General features: G+C 40.8%; 1 long non-coding RNA gene across 1 annotated transcript in view; it reads left to right on the top strand.

Moving 5' to 3' along the window:
* Nucleotides 1–25,904, top strand: part of LOC105539313 — an 80,092-nt gene that overhangs the window by 5,043 nt on the left and 49,145 nt on the right. The gene's annotated exons all lie outside the window — the stretch shown is intronic.

The following is a 25,904-nucleotide window of genomic DNA, read 5'->3' as shown; positions in this document are numbered from 1 at the left end:
TTACTAAATAAAGCAGCTTGTATGAACAGCCCTACAAGAGAAGTTCATTTACAAGACAAAAACTTCTGAAAAGGAATTACTATTACCTTTTTCCCTGGGATCCTAGGTACAGTGGTGAGTGCCGACAAAGGGACATTTCTTTGTCAACTCAGACTGTTTTATATAGGCAGCCCTGTATCCCCATTTTGTTTCTGATATTTAGATTACAGTTGTTAAGTAGAAAACATTGCCAAACTGCTCATTTCATCCAAATGTCATTCACTTTCAAGGGATCAGAATGACTGTTTTATAACAAAGGACATGTTTAGTTGAGACCTTGTATAAATCTTTTAGAGAGAGGACATGCATAGCCAAAATTGAACCTGATGACAACTGAAGAAACAAGCCAATGGAATTACTTTGGAGTAGTTATTCTTATCTCTCTGTCCTCCCCCCAGCTAATTTTAACTGCCTTAAAATCGTGTCAGTTGGGATTCAGTTTTTATAATATTTAACTAGAAGTGGAAATGTGGGCAGTTACATATTAATTTTGTCCACTATGTTTAAGAAAACGCAATGTTTCTGATTAAGCTGAGGATAGGGGCATTGCTGGAGCAAATTTTCCCTTTGGGGGTCTTTATGAGAAGTAAATGCAGTTAGAATCAATATCAAAGGAGTTTTTATTTGGGGCCCCTTGGCTGAGTTAACAGTTGGAACTCTGCAGCAAAGGCACATAGAAGACTGAAAAATACCATTGTCTTACATGATTAAAAAAAAAATGTAAGCACAGTAGGGGTATCTTTGGAAAGCACCCTCAGGAACAGTTCATCCCAGCCCCTTTGTCCCTTCTGGGCTCTCCTGTGATGTCCTCTGCGGCCTAAATCAAATCTGTCAAGTGGAGCCTTCATCTTGTGGCCACTGCTTTTCTGAGTGATGAGAGCCAACTCACCTGCCATCTGCTTTTTCTATCCCTCATGGGCAATCAAAGAGCCTATTCCTGTGCCTAGAGGGTTGTAAATGGGAAGCTTGCCACATGTTGTGTTTACCATTCCCAAGCCAACTAAAGATTCCAAAATCAAATCGTGGTCAACTGATAGAAGTTTCCACAACCGTTTGAGCCAAGGTTTTCATTGTCCTCATCAGATAACTTGTTTCAGGGAAAAGGTTGCCACACAATATGTAGTGTGCCCATTAGGAGGAGTTCACCCTGAATCAAACAGATGGTGGCTTTTTAAAATAAACGTCCACTTCAATAGAACAATAGTCTCAATTGCATTCACCATCTCTACTCACTGTAACTATCAGCATTTGATGGAGAGAAATGGACTGCCTAAGAAAAAATAATTTTCTATCTCATTCTTTCACAAGTGAAATGTACTTTCATTTTCAGTTAACACATGTGTTTGATAGTACCAGAGTGTCTCTCTCTTAGACCCATGACTTTGGAATCTCATTGCTAATTTCTGCTACGAATTTTCACATCTTCAAAAATGACTCCTCTCCAAAGCTGTTACAACCTTGTTTCTTTCTTGTTCAGTGGGATCTTTGGTTCTTTTTCCTCGACAGATCTTTAATTTCTTCCATTCATCTCCATACATTTCAGAAAAGAAGTAAAATGGTACCATGTGTTCTATTTTGCCAGGCATACAAAAAGAAGAGTTCAGAGGAAGAAATCACATATTCCCCTGGGTGGGTTGAGATTGTAAAAGGGAATGAGGAATTAGAGATTTTTTAATAAGGGGATTTTTATTAAAAACTTAAAATTATTCCTCTGTGAAAGAAAAAGGGGAGGCATGGAGGAGCAACCAATATAGCTGCACAAGGTTGCAGTCTCTGATGCGTTCGTAGTTAAAATACTCACATCAGATTCAAAGAGGAGCTCCTGACTCTGTAAATTAGCAGGTGGGCACTGTTAGCCAGTATCTCAATGACTTCCGTCTTCTCTGTCACATCTCCTTCAAATGGGAAGGGACCGAGAAGTACCTGAGTGGATGAATTAAAACTCAAGTTGCTAAGAATACAGTCAATCAATCAATCAATGGCTCTTGCAAGTAAGCTCCAGACTTCAGGATCACCTGTATCTGGCTGTAGAACAAATGATCTCAGAACCATAAGAAATATTTTTTTAGAAATCATGTAGAATAAAGGATATACCCAAAATTGGAAACAGGAAAATATTTTCTTTGTTTTCAAAAAGGATTAAAGGATGAATTTTGGAATGTTGCATGGATCCTTTGTAAAATTGTTAGACTAGGTTACTAAATAGTTTGTGAGCCTTCAGAAAAGAATATGTTGACAAAGAATAAGGTATCCCGAACACACTTCACTGTGTGTTTTATAGGGTTACTATTTTCAGAGATTAGAGGAAGCATATACATCTTGATTTTGGTAAAATCTAAAATAAAATATTATTATCATCTGGCAGGTATAAGAGAGAAATATGGGCCCCTAAGAGTTGGGTGATTTCATTGTGGCCAAATCTAAAATGCATTAATTCATGGGCACCAGTCAGTGGGAAGCTTTGTGTGTTGTATGGTTTCGATGCCACAGCTTTGCCGTTAACCCTTCTTCCAGTCAAAAGTTTTTTCAGTAACTTTCACAAAGGTCTAAAACATGTTTATCAAGCCACCATTTGTAAGAAAGCTGAGAGGGTTAACTAATTTGACACGACGCAAAGTCACACATTAGGATAATCTCAAAAGTTGAGAGACTTCCAGGCCCAAGCCAGCAAGATGAGGTTTAAGAGGGCAGAATGTAACATTATGTACTGAACTTTGGATAATCAGCTGCCTGAGTACAGGGGGAGGGTGATGTGGTTTCATAGCAGTCATTGTGAACAATGTCTGAGGATTTTGGTTGGCCACAGATTGGAGATGAGAGACGAGAGTGATGCAAGAGCCAGCCACACCAGCATTCTCTTGAGACTTCTGCATAGGAAACATGAGGTCCAATCACAGGACTTACGGCCTGTGCTGCAGCCTCAGGGAGCATCCAAAGGTGGTGTTCTGCCCTGGGCCACATTTTAAAAGGGACCTCGACCAACCCAGAGCCAATCCAGAGAAACTGTAACCAAATTGGGAGCCATTAAAACCAAGAAGTAATTGTTTCAGGAGTCTGAGAGGTTTTATAAGAGGATATCAGTCTGCAGAACTGTGACCAGTGAATAGAGGCAACCAAGAAACAGCTTTATCTCAATGTCAAGTCAAACATTCAAAAACCAGAGTGGGCAGACCAGCTGCCAGCACACCAAATCTAGCCCACAGATGGGCTTTGTTTTAACTGCAGTTGTCCTCCTCACATTACCAAAAACCTAAACTAAAAATTGAGTTTGTCAGCCATGCTGAAAAATTGGGAGAGTTTGCATTTTTAAAAAATCTAAACTTTTGACTTCTCTTGAAGAATCAGAATATCTGACCCAATGGGGCCTTCCTTCTACAGACAACAATCAGTCTTTCCACAGAATATGTGCTGTCCTGGTCACTACAGACCCTCCTGGTGTCTCCCCAGTGCTCAGGCCTGGTACCAGGCACCACCACCATGGCACCCACCATTTGGTCTCTCTGAGTTGGTGACAGGGCTAATGGGCCAAACAAGTAAAACAGTGCCTGTTCCTTAGTGAAAGCCCAGCAAGCATTACCTGCAATTGTTTTATATTATCAGCCTGGCCCTTGCAAATACTGGAGTTTCAAACCTCTGTTGTAAAAACTAGAACCACCCAACTGTGGAGTTAGGCCTCAGAAAATATTTCCTTTTTTACATTGTAGGTGTTAAAATAGAGGCTGGTAGAGTACCCTCCATTCAGTGCTCTGCAGAAGGCCCTCTTCTGTGTGAAAGGTTGGCTGCCTGGGTTGGAAGCTGCCCTCCACTCTTGGTACATGGAAATGAGGCCCGTGAGAAGTGCGAAGGTGCAGGATAAATCTCGAGAGAAGGCGATACACTCTGCTATTTTTGCTGTAGAGTGACATCTTACTGTTAGAAAAACGACCATCCCTTCAGAAGTTATTCTCAACCTCACAGCCTGTGAAGAAACGAGGCTGATGCTCCATCTAGGGGAATATCAAGAACAGCCTCATTCTTCCTTCTTCCTCTCTTGCCCTCTCCTCTCTCAGCTCCTTCCTCAGTGGGTCACTGCATCTCACTGCCAGCCATCATGGGGAGCATGCTGCTTCCCACTGGGATGACCCCTAACCTGGGAGTCCCCTCTCAGCCACTCTGCTATGCCCCACCCTTCACACGGCCCTTGAGGCCCTCCTGTTCCAAGGACCCCCCTCCCTCCTATAGCCATCTCCGCTCTGACTCACTGCTTGCCAGCCTGGGCCTTCTCTGTTCTCTGTCTCAGATGTGGCTCTCCAGCAGTGCTGGCTTTCCCAGTGGGGGCCTTGTTTCCATTCTGCTGCTGTCCCCTAGTATATTATGAGTGTGTGTGTGTGTGTGTGTGTGTGTGAAGGCCTGCTGGGGGAGGGATGAAGCTGAAGAGTAATTTGGTAAGAAATATTTTGGAAAACAGAAGCCAAAAGTAAATCATATTTTATAAAATGACACTTTTTCAAAATTGAAAACCTTAATTGCCCAAGGCGAAATAGAACCTTAGGACTAGAATATGTATGCATATGTGTGTGTGTGTATATATATATATATACACACACACACATTAACTCCCTCTTTTCCATTTTTGAATGTTTAGTTTACAGCTGGATCCTGAACACTTAAAATAGCACCTGACACATAGTAGGAACTCAAAAATAAATAGGATTCAAGAGGAAGCAAATAATTTTTACCGAAAAATTGGATTTTGTGGTTTTTTCTTCTTACTGGGTGTTTTGTGCATATTTTTATTGTGCGCTAAATACTCATTCTAACATCACCCCAAAGTTGTTGAAGGACATTTCTATGGGAATCGTGGCAATTAGAATGGTAACTTCATATTTGATTTGAAATTGACAGAATCTTATCGAGATCGCTATAAAGGAAGTGATCCCATTTTCTTAGAGCCATAAGTTTATTTAGTTCGTTTTTGAGAGAGAGATTGAATTCAAACATTGTTAGAGTCAGAAACCTTGCAGACAAGAAGGAAGTGAGAGGGAAATGTAATGTACCTTCAAAGCCTTGGCCTCCTGAGAAAGGAGTGACTCTCTAGACCTGGGTCAGAAAGAAGTGAATTTCAGTGTCAGAGTCCATTTATAAATCCTAGGTACCTAGTTGTGGGTTTTTGTTTTTTTTCTAACTGTTAATTGTATGCAAATTGTATACACATAAATAAAACGGGCTTGTAATGCCTAAAGGAAGCTCTCCACAGCTCTGAGACTTGGAGCGGGCGGGCCTTGGCTGCGCATGCAAATACAGACAGCTGAAGTCACTTGTTGGAAAGTCCGCAAACTCTGGTTACAGCTGCATTTGTCAGTAGCTTTAAGGGAAGTGTAATCAGCCAGAGGGATTAATTTGCATCTCAATTAGAAAAGAGTCTGGAGGAAGCACTAGGGTCTGTTGCGGGAAGGTTGTGGAAGAAATCTCACCAAGCACAAAAGCCTCCTGGCGCTTCGTCCTCCAGCTGAGTGGAGGACAATATCTGAGGTTTCGTTTCCATAGGGACCAGAAGCCTGCTGGGCCCCAGAAGAATCTCGGGTTTGCACCGTAATCATTTGGTCATGATGACACAAATTCCACTGTTGTTCCCAAATACATTTTTGCTATTAGAAAGCTGTTAGAAAAGTGGAAATGGTCGTCATATCAAAAGCATGCAAGAGGGTATTTGCTGACCCGACTTACCTTTTTCATAGTGCTGCTAGGGTTGCTAAGCATTTAACATTTATTAATGTCTGAGTATTCAAAGAGCAAAAGGTCATTCGATAAATGACAATATTTCTTTAGCATTCAGATGGTTACTTTGGGAATGACAGAGCTTCAAAGGGAGCCATTATTCCTGATTCTTCAACACTTTTCAACAATAGGCAAACAAGGTTATAAATTTTAAAACACAGGCAAGGAAGAGACATGGAATCTTCTGGCCATGAAGCACAGAAAAAAGTCTGGCCATTACAGGACTTTTTATAATCCTAATGAATCCTAATAAAATCTTAATCTCTTTTTAAAATTATTAATTTTCCTTTTAAATATTATCTAGTCATTTTCACAGGCTTTGATACTTAGATCAGATGGGTCCTTTGTTTTCAGAGGAGTTCTTAATATTATCAAAAGCGGGTGCAAAGCCTGGTGAGATCTAAAGCTGTTTGAACCATTTATCCATGCCAAATCACTAAGACTCAACCAGGAAGGCCCACCCTTGGCATTTTTGGAAAAGACTTTTATTTCAGGTTTATTTTGTTCTCTCTTAAATAGTTAATTCATTGGCCCCAGTTTCAAAGTGAGAAAACAAACAAGAAACCGTGAGGGAAAAAACAAAACAAAAACTGAATCCTACATTATAAACTGTTGACTACAAACTGAATTCTTAAAAAAAAAAAAAAAAAATCAGGATTTTAAGCCCATCCTCCTATTCTGGAAAGGGAAGGGAACAAATTTCCTAAAGACAATCTCTTCTAGTGCCCACAGACTGAAATAACACATTGCAGCGAGACATCAGAACCTCTTAATCCAACATTAATCAAATTTCAGTTTACTAATTATCAGTCCCATTTTGAAAGGAACAGAATGCCATAAACAGCATCCACAGAACATTTAGTAGACTCTGGGATTATAAGCAATATTTTGAAAGTGAGACTTTCTGTTATTCAAATCTCTGAAAAGGATAATACATGCCTTATTAGAATAAGAGACGTTGCAAAGCCAAAGAAGGACAAAGCAGGCAAGTCCAAATGGTGGTCCCTTCTGTGCAGAGTCTGCCCTGGTGTATGCAGTGAACTCCCAGCAGGTTTCCGTGCTGGAGTAATTTGCAACACACTCAAGTAAATTTTTAAATCAAAGCAGAATACTTTTTTGGTAATCTGGGGGTGAGTATGACCCAAATGCCATCATGTTAGCCTTGAAAGGGTGTCCTTTCTGTTTTACCAGGGAGGAATTTTACCAAACTCTAAAAGGGGTACTTTGAATTTTGTGCCTCAGATGCATTTCTGAGGCCCTGTGGTTTGAAAGCCTTTGATAGAGACCACTGGGGCCAGGGTGGGGGAAGGAAGGATGCTGCAGGGTTCCGTGCTAGTGCCCACTCCCTTTTCTCCTCTGGGATGATCAGGTGTCCCATGTGCCAGCCACTACGGAGTCCAGATGCACTTTAATGTTTACATTGTGTTTTGCACATGCCTTTAACACATTCAACTTGAGAAGTGCACAGCTGCTTTAGTTTCCAGTAAGATAGCATGTCCCCAAAATGCCACAATATTTTCAATAGCCAACTCTTGGGTGATTTCTCATTTTTCCTTAGAAAACCTACATCTGATATTCTGTATGTTTAAATGGTCTTTTTGTAACTCTTTTCATCAGAATCACGAAAATGAAATGCTACAATGTTTAGTGGCTTATAATTTTTATCTTTCTTTAGCTTATTTTTTCTAATGCTTTATTTCAGTCTTCAATCTTCCTCTTTGGTCCCAGGATATAAAAGAGCACAGAATATGTTGTCCCTCTGCCTTGTCCACTTGTTTAAACTCTCCAGCACAAAGCTTTGGTCCTTAATCCACCAACATCAATGAAGGGGCTGCCTCCTGAAAACTCAGGGTCTGCTTGTCATGGAACAAGCCAGCCCTTAAGATGCCAAGTCCCTTTGGTTCTCCCTTCATTTGCCTATGAAGTGGGATGTGAGTATATCAGTGCATCCCGGCTTTGAGGCAGATGTATGCCTGGAAGTGCAAAGTCTCATACCTCCACAAAGGGTAGGGCAGGCTTGCTGGCTGATGGGATTCTGAATTTATAAGCAGAGTTCCAGAATTCCCCCAGGGCCTACTTTTCAAAGGCAAATTAGTATGTTTGCAACTTGATCCCTGGGCAACTTTTGACAGTTGTTCTAAGAATAATAAAACAGATGGACAGAATAGATTTTGGGGTCTCCATCCAAACTGCCATCCTCAGTGGAATTTAAAGAAGGCATAGAGCTGATGGAGAGAGCTGCTGCTACTTACTATCATGCTCTGCCTTTAACATCCAAGAGCCATAGCTTTCTCCCAGAAGATGGCAACTGTCATCACATTACATTTGCCTGCTGAGAGTTCAGCTTAGCTGTGATACGTATTTTCTTCCCACCTTTGAAATTAAAAGAATTGAACTTAGTTAAATTGAATTTATACTCCAAAGAAACCAGTGTTAATAAGATCAGTAAAAATGTAAGTTAGTTTTAAATTTAAGGAGTATTTTCATAGAATTTTTAACCCCTATAAAAAGAAGAACCTCTTTAGAATGTCTCAGAAATACCATTTACTCATTGATGTAGAAAAATAGAAGGTATGCCTCTTTAACAGGATAAACATTCTTTGCTTATAATGACATACGCACATCAGAAGACTACATCAGAAAACAGCATCTAAATTATTTGAATAAAAAGAAACAGATTAGTTTTGTACTTGTGCTCTATAATTTTGTCAAATGCATATAATTTGTGCAGAAAGTTTGATGAAGGAAAGCACTTCACATAAACCACTCCATTTTTTATAGAATTTTAGCCTAAGTGTGGGTTTCAGCTCAGATTGGGATGAGATGCGCTTTCCTTTTAACTTACATTGGCTTTCTCTGACATAAATTTCCAGACTCTGATTCCATGCTCTTTTTCTCTGGATAAATCTGTCCAGTGATCACTTTTTAGGTCATCAAGATTCAATAAGGTAGCAGGTCAGCCATGCTTTGGAGTTCCAGAGCTGCCGTGTGCTGTCAGAGCTAGTATGCCCATGTGTGTGCATGAGCTGAACAGCCAGTTTCCTCAGTGAGTTTGTTCTGTAGACCAATTATTTAGCTCAAATGTCCCTGACAATAACTCAGTAGGATAGTAAACATGTTTTGTTTGTTTTTTAATTTAGAGGAAACATAAAGCAATGTAAAACTTTTTTCGACGTCAGTTACGCCATGTAACACCATAACACTGGACCCTTATGGTCAAGTCTTGGTTCTCAGTGAGAAGAGTTCTTGCACAGAAGAGTTTGGGAATATTCTCTTTCCTTCGTGGCAGCAATTTTACTACAAGTCCCAGATAAATTTTAAAGTATGTCTTGTTTATTGTCATGCCCAGCTTAGCAGGTAACATGTCATAGCTGACCTCTGAGAGACCTTGGGTTTTGATGTTAGTTTAAATTAAATAATAACTTAGTTTTTTGGCTTTGAATACTTTACCTCTGTCAGTTTCCTTACAGTAAAATGAGGAAAATAATCGCTCCCAGACAGATTATTGTAAGGATATATGAAACGAAGTATATGTAAATACAAGACTGAAGAATGAATGAACAGATGAGCTGATGGATGCAGCAGTGTAGAGGAGGGCCTGGCCCCTCGCTTGTTCTCCCAGCTCCCACTAGGAGAACATCTCAGGGCCCAGACCCTGCCACATGTGCCGTGGTAAATCAGGGTGGCCATGCTTCCGTGTTCTTCTTGCAGCCAACATCGGTATGGCTGTGACAAGCACTGTAGTGGGCAGGCAGAGGTGAGTGGCCTCAGGGGGCTTCATGGCCAGGATGGATTATAACTGTGACATAGGGTAGGATGTGGCCCATGCTCTGGGAGGGGCCTGTGGTCAGTGCCTAGTGAGTATTTGTTGAGTCGCTGAAACACAAGATAAAAGAAAGAGAATCAGAGGGTCATGGGAGCTCGAAGGGGAAAGAATATTTCTAGCTGCTGCTGCAAATCATTCACATATTTTTGTGTACCTCTCATTAGTTCATGTGTGTGTCATCTACAACTTGATAGGTGGGAAATGTCATAACTTTGTTAATTTGTTTGTTTTACAAAAAGATACTCGTACGCCGATTATAATTTATTGCATCAGTGTCCATGCCCCATTCCAAGGAGCTAAGGCATTTTTTCAGGGAGCAATCACCCTCTCGGTTGCTATGTAATTCACTGATTTTACTCACACCATGCCCCCTGCATGAGGGCAGAGATTTCTGTCTGTTTTGTTCACTGGTGCCTCCAAACATGAGAGTGGAAATATTTAACAGTGGGTACATAAGGGCACCAGTTGGGCACTGACCAGGACGCCAGCCATGTGGGTGTTTTCCAGGTGAATACCAACCCTGGATGTAGCCTCAGCACCTGCTGCAGAGTAAATATTTTTTCAGTGAGTACACGCTGAATGAACGAATTCAGCTCCTTGTCATCACAGAAAAGGTCACCAAATTTAGAACATTTGTCTTTCCGTGAAAAAGAAAAATGAGTAACTCATCTTTATGTTCAACTTTCAGCTTTTATAAAGTCTTTCCTGTGAGATAAATGGCAAACTTGTGTGTGCGACAAAAGATTTCCATGGTCATGCCCTGCCTCAGGACAGTAAATTGTAAAGATAATATGATTTGTAAGTTAATAAAGTTCAACACTTCAGTTTGGAGGCTCATGTAAACCATGGTACCTCACCCTGTGCTGAAAGTGAATGAGAGTTCTACTGGCAGCCCCTCCCTCCCTCTCCTTCTCTTTCTTAGTACAGCTCATACATTGAACCTGACCTGGAACAGTCTGATAGATGACCTAGCAAGAAGGGTACAAGCATCAGGCCACATGTTAAATTTCAGTAAAGCTTGAGTTCATCATTTGAGATAAGAAGATAAATATTAATAGAAGTCCTAACATTGTCTTCTCACATGAGAGTCTGCAAACTCACAAAATTAAGCATAATGATTTTTGCAAGAGCCGGACGTGATGTGGCAAGTTCCAGCTATTCAGGAGGTGGGAGGATCACTTGAGTCCAGGAGTTCAGGCTGTAGTGCAATATGATTGTGCCTATGAATAGCCTCTACACTGTAGCCTGAGCAACGTAACATACGCAGACACTGTCTCGAAAAAAAAAAAGAAAAAGAAAAGAAACTTTATAAGGATTTTTGCTGAGATTTTTAAAGGCAAAATGGTGGAGGGAGGCTCTTCCATGGTTCTGTGGGTTGACTGGGCTCAGCTGGGTGGTTCTTACCCAGGCTGTCTCACATCTGGCACCTGTACTGGCATAGCTGGAACAGCTTGGGGCTGGCCGGATATCCGTGGCTCAGCAGCCCCTCCACTTGCCTAGCCTGGGTGTTCTCACAGCAGTCAGGCTTCTGACATGGCTGTTACAGGCTCCAGAGATCCAGGTGGGAGTGCCAGCTTCTTCACAGTATCACTTTGGAAGTGTCAGAACTGTTTGGCCACGGCAGGTCACAAGGCCAGCCTAGATTCAAGGGAGGAGAGTGAGCCTGTTGTGAGGGAAGCAGCAGCCTGCCTGTCCAAGGAGGGCCACAGGCCAACGGACATTTCTCTGTCTTCCACAGCTGGTGTAGCACTGACCACACTGGGTCAGGGGCTCACTACGAGGCGTCTGCCCCACCACTGGTCAGCAAGCTCCTTAAAGGCAAAGCTATGTGTCATTCATCTTTCAGTCTCCAGCATCTAACATCATAAGAAGTCAGTAGATGTTAGTTGGATTAAAATCAGTTATGCAAACATTTTAAGGAATTTCTAATTAGGGGAAAGTAGACTCTAGTGCCATTTATGTAATTACACCACAGGATGTCTTTACAATGTGCATGGGAGGAAATGACTTAATATGGATACTGAAAAGATAACTGATTTAAATAATGACTTCTTAATCCAGAGAGTTAAATCAGAAAAGCAATAGAGTTCTCTCTGCTCCCATGTCCGCAGAAGCAAGTGTTTAAAGCGTGCATTTTGTTCCTGCTACACTTGATTTCCTTGGGCTCCTTATTTTCACTTTAACGTGGTCTCATGAATCCTCATTTTATATTGCTTTCAAAAATCATGAGTTTTGATGTACCTCATAATTGTATTTGACTTTTTAGATGAGTTTATGTCTTTGTGCCTTGGAAGTTGTCTCCCTCAAAATCTTTTGAAAATCTTATAAATTGTGTCACTGAGATTTATTTAAGGAGAATGTCAGTTTGGGCCAATTTTTTAATGTTTTGCTTTAAGTAGGGGGAGGCGTCAACTTTTAGTGGGGAAGGGATTGTGTATTTTATAGTAAGAGCCAGCCTGATGACTCTGGTGAACCTCTCAGATGCTGGAGGAACATTCTTACAGATGTATCCACATTGCTCTGACAGCTTCTTAACATGACCGTTGGCAGTCCTCTGTGGCAGTGGTTTGTCCGTCATGCCTTGGAGGACCGTAGGAATGCCTTTCCTAAGCTTCTGTTTCGTGTGTTTTTTAAACAGCCAGAGATTTCACATGGCATCCTTGGGTCTCGTGAGCAGCTGACAGGAGAGGAGGTGCTGGTGACTTTCCAGCCTTTGGCCCAATCCCCCAGCTCTTTAGTATTTCCGTGCATGTTACAGTAACTCATGGGCGATGTGAAGGAGTGCCACCCCGCATTTGGAACCACGGCCTTCTGCCAGAGCAGATCAATACTTGAGCTGTCTGTCTCTAGCGCTCACCTTCCTTTCACACAGCGAGACCCTTCTGCAGGCAGCGATCGATAGCTCTAATCCGCTGCAGCCTGCAGCAAGTCATGCGAGGCAGAGCACTTAGGTGGCATTACACGGGACTGTGGAGGCAGCAGTTCTGGGGCTTAGATTCGTAACACCCTTCCTAGGGACACATTCTATTTGTAATGTGTACTTTTAATAATCTCTGCCGTGGATCCCCATTCCTCTGAAACTTGATTCAGGGAAATGGACATGTGTTTGTGTTTGTGTTTGTGTTTGTATATGCATGTGTGAATTACAGACAGATATTCATTCCCTTCTCAGGCTTTGTAGCAGCCCTCCCTGTGTAGTGCTGCTGCAGACCATCACTGCGTCACTACACATCTGGGCAGTTTTGTCTACTCTTTTGCTTTGTGCTGTAATTATTTCTAGTCTGGGTATTTTTAAAACATTAAAACTTTAAATATATATATATTTGAAATCCCAGTAACTGAAGAGCATTCTTACTCTAGCATGTGCTTTCCCACAAAACATCATTAGAAGACAATGAACACTGGATGTCACTACCATCTTTGAATGGCTGTGACCAAGTGAGACGCTGGAGAGTGAAGATCTGTCTTTCCCCGGACCACTGAGACCAAAGGAGCCTCCACCTAGGGATTAGCTTTGGAACTAACCCTGTGGCATCCTTGGAAGGCAGAGTAGGGAGTTAGAAAAATCTCCTTCGGTTCTTTACCTGGTCTTCCAATCCTCATTCCATTTCCGTATCTAGTTATCTTTGTTTTGTCTGTGGACTTCAGGATACAACATAAAGTTAAAGGCTGATCTAAAGAAAGCGAGTATGTGGGAGACAAGTCTGAACCAGGGTTTCCGGCCGCTGTTGTGTGCTAGTCCTACAAGGAGCAGGCAGCAGTGGCCAGTAGAGCCAAGGGTGTAATGCCTGCTGTGTGCGAGAGCCTCAGCAGCTGCCTGCCCGTCAGAGAGGACTGGTTTCCAAATTCAGACATGCTTGAACTCATTAGTGAATGACACACTGTATTTTACACAAAGGTCTCTCCTGGGATGTAATCTTTGTTTCGAGCTCTGTGGCCTTTTAAACTCTGTGCTGATCATCTCACCTTTAAGGCCACTTTCACTGATCTGTGCCTCACAGGCCACTGCGTCCTTTCCATTTTTCACAGAGTACAGATATCACCTTCAGAGAACCCCTTAAGTTGAGCTTAGCTCACGGGAAAACTTCTGAGAAACAAGTTTTTTTCCAAGAACCAGGTAGTTCTCTCTCATATTTACACACATCCTGCCCTACAATACAGAGGTGCAAGGTGCATTTGTTGCTGGAGATGATCATTCAGTAAAGTGTCTTTTACTTGGGGCTTAAAAAAATCTTGACAAAAAATAATCAACTGATTCTGATAATCTGATCATCTCATTCATATTCCTAGACACCAATTCTGGAAACTCCAAAAGCATTTTTTCCGTTAGTATACTGATTCATTCAACAAAATACCCATCGGCCATTTCCTGTATGCCAGGCACTGTAGTGTTGCTGTGGGTGCACAATTGGAAGGCACAGTGCCCACTCTGGAGGGGCTCTTTGTTAAATACAGAGCACATTAGGGAAGAGAGCAGTGCACAATTTCCTCATGGCTGTGATGCAGAGTGCAGCCTGGAGCCCCAAGGCATCCCATGGAGGACCTGTGACCTGGCAATTGGAGGGTGAATAGGTGCCACAGGGACTTGATGGAAGAAAGGAGCGTTCAGAAAAAGTAAACAACTTTCAACAGAAAAGAGCCTTTGGTAAACCTGGAACCATCAAGAAACTTAGTGATCTTGGAGCTTCAGATGCTGCTAGGAACCCAAACCCACCCCCTGCAGTAATCAGACGGGGATACACAGCACCCAGATGTGCACACATCACTCCCTCCACTTCTTATCGCCGTCTCATCTCACTATGTCTACGAGACACCTTCCCACATCCCATGCCATAGACCCCTCACTCATTAGGAGATGTGCTGCTGTGTTGTGTTGTGTGAGAAGAAGACCAGGAGGTGAAGCTGCTTGGAGCTGTACTCTTGGGTCACCTGGAGAGTCATCTGTTTACTTAGCTGCACCATTCTTTGTTCTGTCCCAGGCACTAAGAGCCTCACATATTTTATTCAGTTATTAATCCTATCAGGAAGGCACAATTATGATCCTATTTTAATATATTGTGCAAATACAGTGCAATGTCTTAAAACAATACAATCTATTATGTCACAAACTTTTTTGTATTTAAAAAATATAGTTGAGGGAACAGAAGCCCAGAAAAGTTAAATAACTTGCCTGAGGCCACACAGTTTTGCGAGTGGTAACCAGGACCTGAACCAGCAGCAGCTGCTCCACTTGTGCCATCAACTCACCGCTTCCCACCACCCCAGTGCCTGGTCAACACCTCTCCATCAGGACCCAAAGATGCCTGTGGAATTTTACATGCATTTCAGTGCAACTTTTTAAAGCATGTTGAATCTGTTGGTTGGATTTATAACTTGTGATTTACAGCTGATTTTGATAAGCCGCAAATGCCAGTATCATGTTTTAATGAGACTGAAGGCATGAACGAGCAGATTCTACTCTTGAGGCTGTTGTGGGAACACGCCGGCCGACATTGCACTCACCCCTCTGAAGGCCGGCATTGTCGCCAGGCTCATTAGCATCCACGCTCCTCCTCGCTGGGCCGTTGCCGCTTGCTAGCTTACCAGCTGTTCCTGCTGCTCCGTACAATGTCGGATGTGTTCAGCTCACTGGGTTCCTGTCCTCGCCGCCGGGAGGAGACAGCCCTTCCGCTGGGGATACCCACGTGGCTGCCTGTCAGCGGTGGCACCGAATAAAGTAATAGGCCTTCGCATGGCATATGGTGTCTGGATTCGTACAAGATGCAAAACTCTTCTGCAGCTAATGCACGATGACTCATAGCATTGCTAATTTTTCAAACAAAAGCTGACTTCCACACCCACACTTTTAACCCCTCCAGCTAAAAACTCTTGGGTTGCAAAGCTCTAGAATGGTGACTTTTGGGTCACCATATACAATTTGTTATACTTATTGAAAGTGTATGAAACGACTTGCTTTACTTTGGATTGAAGTTATTTTAAATTTCTATTTTAAATTTATTTCCTGTCTATATGGGGAATTTTTAAGCTTTTAACTTTCCACTTCTTTTTACGTTGGAAGAGTCTAAACAGTTTGATAGATTTACTTTAAAAGCTGTTATTAGAAAATCGGTCAGAAGGCACTATATTAGTTGAACACTTGTAATTGTTTAGTAGAAGTTAACTTTCTCTTAAAAGCTTCATAGAAACTACTGCCTAATACTCTCATCAATTCAGGTGTGAAGCATTTCGTGCTCACATTATAGTATTTTAAAGCTATAAGAGAATGTTGATTCTTTTGTGGAATATGATTTTGCACAGTCTCTTCTGGTATACTAAATAAAGCCCATTTAAACAACCAAATTCTGGCAACAGAAATTTAGATTATAAATTTATATTAAAATGGCCATTTTTCAAACTAGAAAATAAACACATGGGATCTTCTAAAAGAATGTCCCTCCTAAACTTTGGATCAGTTGTGCTAACAGATAGCTACATTCAATCTGAGACTTTAAGTCCTAAAATAAGGCAGTTATTTGCATTTACACAATTTGGCCTCCTTTTGAAGTAGTGATCAAAATATTGGTTCTTTTATAAATAACCTTTTATTGAACATTTTATTTAAACATTTCAGAGTCAAGAATTGCCATCATAAAATGATTAGGCAGTTTCTAATTATGGATCAGTAAGTGTTTTGTAGTCAGTCTGGCACATGAGCACTTTTGCAATCAGAATTTGGCAAATGTATGAATTTATAAAGGAACTTCAACCTAGGAGGGTAATACAGATTTTTTAAAAAATAGATTACTTTTTGGAAGCCCAAAAGATGTCTTTCGGGAAACAGGCTAGAGACTCAGAATTGGTGGTTTCATTTTGGTTTCATGTTTAAGTCAAGTTTTTGCTTTCTGATCTACAGATACGAATTCAAATGCACATCTAACTTATAAAGGGCATTCTATTCTCTGAAAATGAAATTAAAAAATATAAAATTTCTAAATAGGCCTTACTTTCTATATTCCAGTTTTGATGCCATTTTTCAAGCACACTCTCTAATTTTGCTCTTTGCCATTGGAAATAAGCTGGTGTGTATTTGGTGTGTCTAAAAATTTATTAGGCACTTAAATTCTCCACGTTTGGCATATATGAGGATTTCCAGTTTTGCTTTCACTGCCTTGAGTTTGAGACCTATGTTGTTACTCCTACTAGTACTTTCATTTTATCCTATTACCACTGATTTTTATGAAACGAGGGCAAAATTCATTGGAGTATTCAGATAATTACCTAAGGACAGAAGTGGAGACACTGCTGAGCCTGAACTCTTGGTCAGTAGTTAGTGTCTGCATGTAACTGATAAAATGCTTTCTCATCAGCCAATGGACCAGAGGGCAAACTCAGCTCCAAAAGGCAGTTTGGAACATTAGTGCATGATGTGCAAAAGCGCAGGCTGATCCCAGGCACCCAGAAGGACTATTGGACCATTATTCTCACTCTTGGCGACAACCCTGCAGAATGGGACTGTGTTAACCCACAGATGGAGAGAGTGAAGCTCGAGGAAGCCAGGTCTTGGCCTGGGGCCCACAGCCAGGGCAGGGCTGGGATGAGAGCCCAGACCAACCTGACTCTATGGCCGCCTGCTGTTTCTCATTTGTGCACACTTTTGACCTAAGAATAGGAGACCATCAAAATGATATAGCTTTGAGAAAGTGAAGCAATTCCAATTAATTTTAGCTTGTTCTCTCATTATTGTTACCAAGTGGATCCTAGCCTTTTAAACCTTGATTGTATGGAATAAAGATGAAAACAAAATTATCGTAAGTTAGGATGGAAAGCATTCCCATTTTGACACCATGTGTACATCTCTTATACCTAAATACATATAGCTTCCAAATTAAAAAGCAGTGAAAATATTAAGTTTAAATATTCTTACTGGCATATCCCACTTAGAGTCCATCCCAAAATAAGCATCTAATTGATGTTACTCAGTGCTTTTGCCTTGAGAAATAGTTGAGGACACAGTTCCATCACAGTGATTTTTCGATCTTTTTGCTAGCAAGATGTTTATTTGTATATGTGGAATCCATTTATATTCTACCTCTCTCTAAAATAGATTTGAAAGAGTTTACATAAAGGCCATGTATAATGAGAAAGAGAAAATCAAAGCCCAGGAAGCGAGGATGAAAATAAGAGCATCTGAAGGCATACAGAGCATCCACAGTCATGACTCTGGCAGCAGAGCAGGGCGCCCCCATTGACTACTGCTGACCTCTAATGCTTGCTGTAAGGTGTAGCTACCACGTGTCTTCGGGCCATTCTTGTTCTAAAGTTGTCAATGACTGTTAATGAAATTATATTTTGTATAAGTTGGAAGACGTAATAGGTTACTCTAATGAAATATGTTCTAGACAACAGCATATGTTTATAGGAAATTTTGAATACCAAAATAATTTTTGTCTACCCCACGAGTTCAAAAGATATCTTTGGAGCAGACAAGCAAGTTCATGTGCATCACAAGCTAATTAGTTCCAAAAAAAAAAAAAAAAAAAGTTAAGGGCTTAACAATAGCTGAAAAAGTGAAGGATTAATTAGTGACAGGGGGAAAGTATGACTGAAAAATAATCTTAATGCCCACATTAGCTGGCTAGCTGCTTTTGCTGAGCCTTTTAGTTTAAAAAGCCCAAGTGCCTGACATTTTGCATCTGTTTTTTTTTTTTTGTGAAGATAAAAGGAAACTTGAGTGTCTCATTCTCAATAATGGATTTTATGTGACAAAAAGGTTCCTGCTCCCTTCATCTTCATGGCCAGGCATTTTTATATTATTGCCCCACTGACTGTCATTTCTTGTTTAACTCTTTGTAGACTCGTACACCTTTCCTCCACCCTGGGGATGGTCTGGGATTGAATGATGTCAAAGGTGCTCTGTGTACTAGGTACTTCCATGCATGTTGGTCTTGTTACCATGTTGCAGGACTTGTTGCCGTGTAATCCAGCTCTTCTCTCAGGTTTGTTTACTTGTGATCACTATGTAATCATTCATTTTATGGAGCTTCATTAAGGACTGCAAACCTCTGTCCCAATTTAGCGTCATTCAAGCGTAGGTAGCATCCATCTGCTCCACCCGCACTGTTTAATTAATGAACTTCATAATGTGTTTTTGCCTGTGAAAAGCTCTCTGTCTCCTCAGGTTGTTGAATGAGATGTGCATTCCAGGTTTTCTGTGTTAAGATTCTAGAAAGCCCGCCGTGGGAGGTGCTAATTATGTACTCACCAAACTCCTGTTAGTCATAACTTGAAGGCAGAATTACTTTTTTTTTTTTTCAATATATATTCATAAACCCAAAGTCAGGTCGCTTTTTGAGTAAGTAAATCACTGGTCAGCTTTCATAGTCATTCTCTTCAGTAAGAGTAAAGATTAACATTTTTTAAAAGCTATATTTTATTTCAGTACAATAAAAATATACTTGTTACCTTGAGGTTTTTCCTTCTGAAATTAAAGTTATAGAAATGTTTGAATGTCAAAAATGCTATTTCTGTTTTCCAATATTTTTTCATAGAATTGCCTGGGAAACTTTGTAGGATAGATGCTATTAAAAGTAATGAAGTAACAACTGTTTTTCTTGGAAAATAATAACACTCCTGTAATATATTTTTTAAATTTCATTATTTGTTTAATTATTAGTGTGTTGTAAAATTCTGTCTGGATTTAGAGGTGTTTTGTTGGCACCTGTTCAAAGAGCTGATAAATTTGATATTATATGGCAGATAGCATAAAACTAGCCACACTCATTTGCTTAACACATCTGTTAACAACTAAGACCAGGAACTTAATCCTGATTTTTAACAACCAGATAACCTATGGATTATGTGCCTTTTCTTAAAGACTATTTAATACTGAGATTAAACTCCACTCTACCCTGTCAAGTACTCTCAAGTCGTAGAAAAAATTCTTTCTGTCTTGAAATATGACAGAGTTCTACATTCATGTTGTATTCAGCTCTTTTCATCGCAATATTAGCTCTTTTTCCTATAATGGTGAAAAATACATCTGAATATTCATTCTTCAAAAACAATTTTGACTTACCCCATCCTAACTGGGAAGGGAGGATTATATTTGTGTTCTCATCTAGCCATTATAAAGTTAATACACTGGAAAATCAATGTTAAAGTTGTTTTACATTAAGTACCCCATGTTCTGTGAGGATAAAAGCAAAAGGGATTAAGAGCTGGAAGAATAATTGGAGCACAAGGAAGGAAGAATGATGCCCCCTTTTTTCTCTCCCTTCTCTAACATTTGTAGAACTGCATGTAGTCAGGGACCTGGCATGTTCCTGGCTACACTGATGATATGGGACAAGGATCCTCAGATACTGTCGATGTGGCCCAGTCCAGTAGGCAAGAGACTGTCCTATCTCATCCCCTCTACAGGTGCCCAGAAAAAGAGCTTCATGATGACCAAAAAATGAGAGACATATTGCAAGATGAGCTTCACTCCTTATTTTATATTGGGTTGAAGTGCATGAAGTTGTTGATATTTGACTGTTCAACCTAGTTTTTTAAAAAAAAAAAAGGCAATTTAATATAATTCAACCTAATTTTTTGCATTACAAAGCATGGAGAATATGTGAATAGCAACTTTGTTTACTAACCAGAGGAATCTGTGCACATGTGCTATGATGAGGGTTTAGCTGTCTTGACAGGACATCTGCCAGAGCTCAGGATTGCATTTGTGAAGCTTCTCTGGAGCCCCTTGCTGTTGAGCTCCCTGCATCTTGAACCATTTTGGTCTGTCTTCGGGACCATCTTTTTCCTTTAGTGTTGTGTTTGTGTAGCTGGTTTCTCTGGGCATCGTGCCCAGTGAATGTTATTTTTGTTTATTGTATGCAGTGTCTCCAATCCTGTTTTCATGATAAAGCCTTTAAAAATCAATTAACAAATGAAATACATCTTTGCCTAGGAAACTTTTGAACTGCTTGCCATGTTAGCAAATTCACAATACTGCCACCAAGTCAGACAGCTGACCACCTTCTGGTGCTGGACAATGGATAGCCCCCTTCCTTTATCAGCCCATTAAAAAAGAGACTCAAACCACTTTTATCTTAATGAAATGAAAAGCACAAATTGAAAAAAGTTATCTTTGCTTTATATGCAATTGTATTAAAATGTTAAAATCTACAAGCAAGATAATTAAAATGCTATCCCTGCCAATCAGCTGAGAAATTAGTTTAACTGGGTTTTGACTTCATGACAAATGGGCTATCAAACTAAAACTTAGCAGAACTGTGGCAGCCTGAGGGTTCCAGAGTGGAATTTGGCCTTAGAACATATCCTAAGTGTGAGTTTGGGCACAGCCAGCCAAAGAGCCTCGGTGACTTGTCACTCCAGAGAACGCATGCGGTGTCCTCACCCTGTCACAGCCTCAGACACATTTTGAATCTGCAGGAACTAGTTCAACCCAGTAAGTCACTCACTTTATCATTTGGTAGAACCACCAGGCCCAGTGGAATATTTGCCCTCTGCATTATACCTGTAGCCACGCAGGTCAGCTTTGTATCACCCAGGGCAGTGCTGAGCAGTGCAGTGCCATCTCTTTATGCATAGTAATGCATTTGCTTTCCACAGCAGTCCTGCAAAGCCAAGGCACTGTCATTTATTTTGCTGCTGGTGGCTGCTGCTCTCCTCCTCTTCATTCTCCTCTCCTCCTTCTTGTTAATTTCAAAACCTATTTAGGTTGGTACAAAAGTAATTGTGGTTTTTGCCTTTAAGAGTAATGGCAGCATAATAGTTTGAAAATTTACCTCTTTCTCTGTAAGATGATGTGGTGGTTTTCAAAACAAAAGATTGGTAATCTGCCAGCATGTGTGTTTAACTAATTTATAATACATTCAGAATTTTTTTTCATTTCTCTAAATGTTTTTCACTTGTTTTTATGTGAAACCTTCAAAATGGGGAAGTTGAGAGGGGATATCTCAAATTTTTGTGTTTTATGTGAGTTTTAACAGTCAACACTTACTAACTGGAAACATATACATTCATTCAGCAATCCAAGGAGGTCACAGTTTGGGTTTCTATGAAGAACATGTGCTCAAGTAAGAATATAAGATTTTATTAACCACAGCTCCTGTTAAAGCGGATTTTGAAAGAAAAAGAAAAAAAAAAAAAGGTGCCCCAGCAAGAGAAATGATACTTTAGCTCTAAGAAGAAAGTGGACTATGTTTGTAAATTCTGCCATTTTTTAAAAAAAATGTTTTTTCCAAAGCAAATGTGCATTGTTTAGTGCTAGCAGAATGCATTAGTTTTGGCTCTGAGTCCAGCTTTTCAGAAAATGCTTTTGAGTTCAAATCTTACAGCTTCTTTCAAAGCAGTTGCTGGATTTTGCCAGTTTTTCTTTTTAATATTATACTTCTTTACATACTAGTTCTAAAAATAGTAAAGACATTGGGCAATTAAATTTTTTTATAATGAAAATTACACGGAAATGTAATTCCTAAGAACCTGTTTGACCATTAATCAGAAATGTTTTGGTGTTGTGAGAGGAAAGTACTATTGGGAGGCTATGCTGTAGACTCCTTTACCCCCTGGCAGGCAGCCATGGAGAAAATAGCCTAGTTGGGTGGGTGGGTTGATTGGCCTTTTTTTGTTATGGTTTATTTTTAAAACAAGAGTTTGAAGAAGCACCCCTTTCTGAGTGATGTGGACTAGTCAGGGCCACAAGCTGAGCCAAAGACCAGATTAGATTTTACAGGGGACGTCCCCAGCTTCCAGTTCCAAGAACAGAGTAAATGTCATTCAGTAGCCCCCAAACTCAGAACCAACATCTGACCAATATATATGTATTCCATCATCTGCCCTTCTGCCATGCAAAATTTAGCACTTTGGGTGTAATAGACTTCCATCTTCATGAATCTCCTTGCAAAACTCAGGCACTTAGGGAATAGTCAGACATTACATTCAAGCATCTCAAGTTACAGTAGTTTCCCCTTATCTACAGGGGATACATTCCAAGATGCCCAGTGGATGCCTGAAACCTCAGATAGTACCAAAACCTATATATTCTATGTTTTTCTTACACGTACATCCTGTAATGAAGTTTCATTCTAAATTGGACAAAGGAAGAGATTAATAATAACTAATAATAAAATGTAACAAGTATGACAGTATGCCAGCATCACTACTTTTGCACTTTGGGGACATTATTGAGTAAAATAAGAGTTACTTGAACACAGGCACACGCAACACAGAACACAAGTGATGCTGCAGCTGTTGATCCGATAAATGACTAATAGGCAGTGCATGTGGCGTGGACCCGCTGGACAGAAGGACAGAACAGTTTGCAGTTTAAAACATGAATTGTTTACTTCTGGAATTTTCCATTTAATATTTTCAGACCTTGCTTGACTGCAGGTAACAAACTTACGGAAAAGGAAATCACGGAGAAGTGGGACTGGCTACTGTATTAAAATTAATGTGAAAAATACCAAGCATTGGTGAGACTATAGAACAACTAGAATTCTTAAATGCTGCTGGTGGGAATGTAAATTTGCTCAATCAACCACTTGGGAAAACTGACAGTATTTGCTAGGCTAATCTGCAATGTATCAGGAGAGGAGTTATCCTTCCAGTAAGGGGGTGAGTGTATGGAAAGCAGCAGGAAGGTGCTGGTGATTTTTTATCGGGTTGCTGGTAACATGAGTGTGTTCGATTTGTGAAAATTCATTGAGCTGTATACTTCTGTGTACTCTGTGTGTGTGTGTGTGTGTTTGTCAATAAAAAGTTGTAAAATCTCTTGAAGTAAGTTAGAGCTTCTCAGATTGGGAAACCAGGTGATGTGCTAGGGTGTAGGAGAGTCCCAGGAGACACATGGCATGCCTTTGCAGATCATCAGCAGTACTTGATAGTTAATCATATACAACATTTTTGTATTAAAATAAATGCAAGCCATGAATTTGCATTCCTTTTTAACACGTATCTGACACATTTCTTGCTTACAGGCCCCTGGAGGTCCTGCTGTTCCATTCTGTGGCCCTGAGGGGAGATTCCAGAGGAAGTGTGTGTGTTGTGTTGCCATAAACCATGGTTCCCAACCCTGGCTGCACATACAGTCACATGGGGGGTTCCGATATTGACTGATGCCCAGCACCCACCCCACAGATTCTGGGTAACTTGGTTTGGAGTGGGGACCAGGCATCAGTGCCGATTAACCACCAGGTGATTCTAATGCGCAGCCAGGAATGAGAGCTGCTGCCCTAAGGCATTAAGCAGCTCCCTTAGCAGGGATTCACAGATGCCCAAGGACTAGGGAGAAAGGATTGCTGCTGCTGTGAGAAATGGACTCGATATTCCCCCACGGTTTCTTCCAGATCTGAGAGTGGAAGATAGTGGCTAACGGCTATCCAGGGCTTAGCTTTTGTTGTGCACTGTACTAAGCACTTCATGTGGGCACCACTGTGTTCATCATTCAGCCATGAGGAAATGGAGACCCAGGGGGTCACATGACGTCCTCAAGAGCTTTATAATGGTTATGGTGGCCTGGAGCACAGGCGTTCTGACCACAAAGCTGGACTCCACCTTATGAGGATGTCATGTGGTAAGCCTTACACAGCAGCCTGGCAGGCAGAAGGATGTTAGGGATGCTGGAAGATTGAGGTGACTGCAACTATAAAAGACAAAAAGCACCAGCTTCACAATTAGGGGCACCTGGTATGGGACACCCAAGGCTCAAGGGGGAACCAGAGATACAAGGGGAAAAATGTGAAGATCAAGAGCACCTGGAGACATCATTTCATAGTTCTCCCATGCCCCCAGAAAATAATGCAGTGTCAAAAGAGTCAGTATCTGGATTATCTCAGTTCGAAGCCATCCATTCACTGGAGGACTGCTTCCTCCATCCCCACCCAAAAAGGTGCTTTTTCTGCACCCTTCCTCATCCAGGAAATGAATGCAGTCCCCTTCAAATTACATCGCCATGCCATGGTAGTTTTACAAATCCTTCTGGTATTATAATCTTACCTTTTTAGACCTTTGTTAATTGATCAAAGGGTTAAAAGTATAAACACTATGCAGCTTTAAGGAAAATGTGGATATTAATGTCTTTCTTTAATCTATAATAATGACTGGTTTTAGTCAGAATGCTTTAAATGCAGCTATTGTAAAATCTCTGCCCTTGTATCAGTGGTTAAGTATCATGGTCCATTGATAGAGCTTTAAAAAGTTCAAAGGCTATGCTAGCATATCTTTTGGCACTTCATCTTTTAACTGTAAAGAAAAAGGTGTCCTTGTATCAAGCCTTAGTGTTTATGTGAAAAATGAAATTGGGTTCAGTTCGTGCGTAGATTTTTAGAGAGATTAAAGTGGGCATCACACAGTTTTTCTCTGTAAAAGGCTGCCTTTGATGTGCCTTCTGTCTGTTCATACAGAAGTGTCAGCTATTGTTTTTCAGCAGTAGAAGAGTGTCCGCTTGTCATCAGCACATTCTAATACCTTTGTGCTGGAGCCTTGTTCAAGGTAGATCTTATAATTCAGAGATAATGTTACTGGAACCGTACATTGTAACACCAGTCTGCTTTAGGAAGATAAATGCCAAGGCAAAGCCAAAGTGTTTATCAAAAATGATCAGGGAGCAAAACTAAAACATTTATATTTGAATGTCTGATTACAATCCATGCTCTAGATATTTCATTAGCAGTATAACACAGTTATTCTTTGGTGCTGGCTTGGAGTTTTGTTTGTGCTATTTCACTGCAAAGGAAACGAATGAGATGGTTACATTAAGGAGCCCAGAGTAGCTGAGTGTATGGTCATACCTTGAATTAGGCTAAGATGACAGAGAGCAGAGTGCAGATGCCTCATGGCATCTGAAAGTGTAGAACATTCCCACCGAGTAGCTCTTGGCCAACCTATAAGTCATAATTTAGTGAGCTCTTACAATGTATACAACGTGCTAAATATTTTATGTGTACTTTACCATCACTAGAAAGTAGGGTTGTTGTCCATTTTGCAAAAAAGAAGCGAAAGCACAGAGAGAAGCTGAATGACTTGCCCAAGATCTCTCAGCCAGCAAGTGAGAGGTGAATTCACACCCAGGCTTGGTGCTCACTCTCTTAGCCACTGCTGTCTGTCTTCCAACTGCATTGTCACTAATTGCTAAAAATATTTTCACACGCCGGGCGCGGTGGCTCACGCCTGTAATCCCAGCACTTTGGGAGGCCGAGGTGGGTGGATCACAAGGTCAGGAGATCGAGACCATCCTGGCTAACACGGTGAAACCCCGTCTCTACTAAAAATACAAAAAATTAGCCGGGCGCGGTGGTGG

Source organism: Mandrillus leucophaeus, unplaced genomic scaffold (genome assembly GCF_000951045.1).
Source record: "Mandrillus leucophaeus isolate KB7577 unplaced genomic scaffold, Mleu.le_1.0 Scaffold202, whole genome shotgun sequence".
Lineage (NCBI taxonomy): Eukaryota > Metazoa > Chordata > Mammalia > Primates > Cercopithecidae > Mandrillus > Mandrillus leucophaeus.
This window is presented reverse-complemented; position numbering and strand designations above follow the sequence as displayed.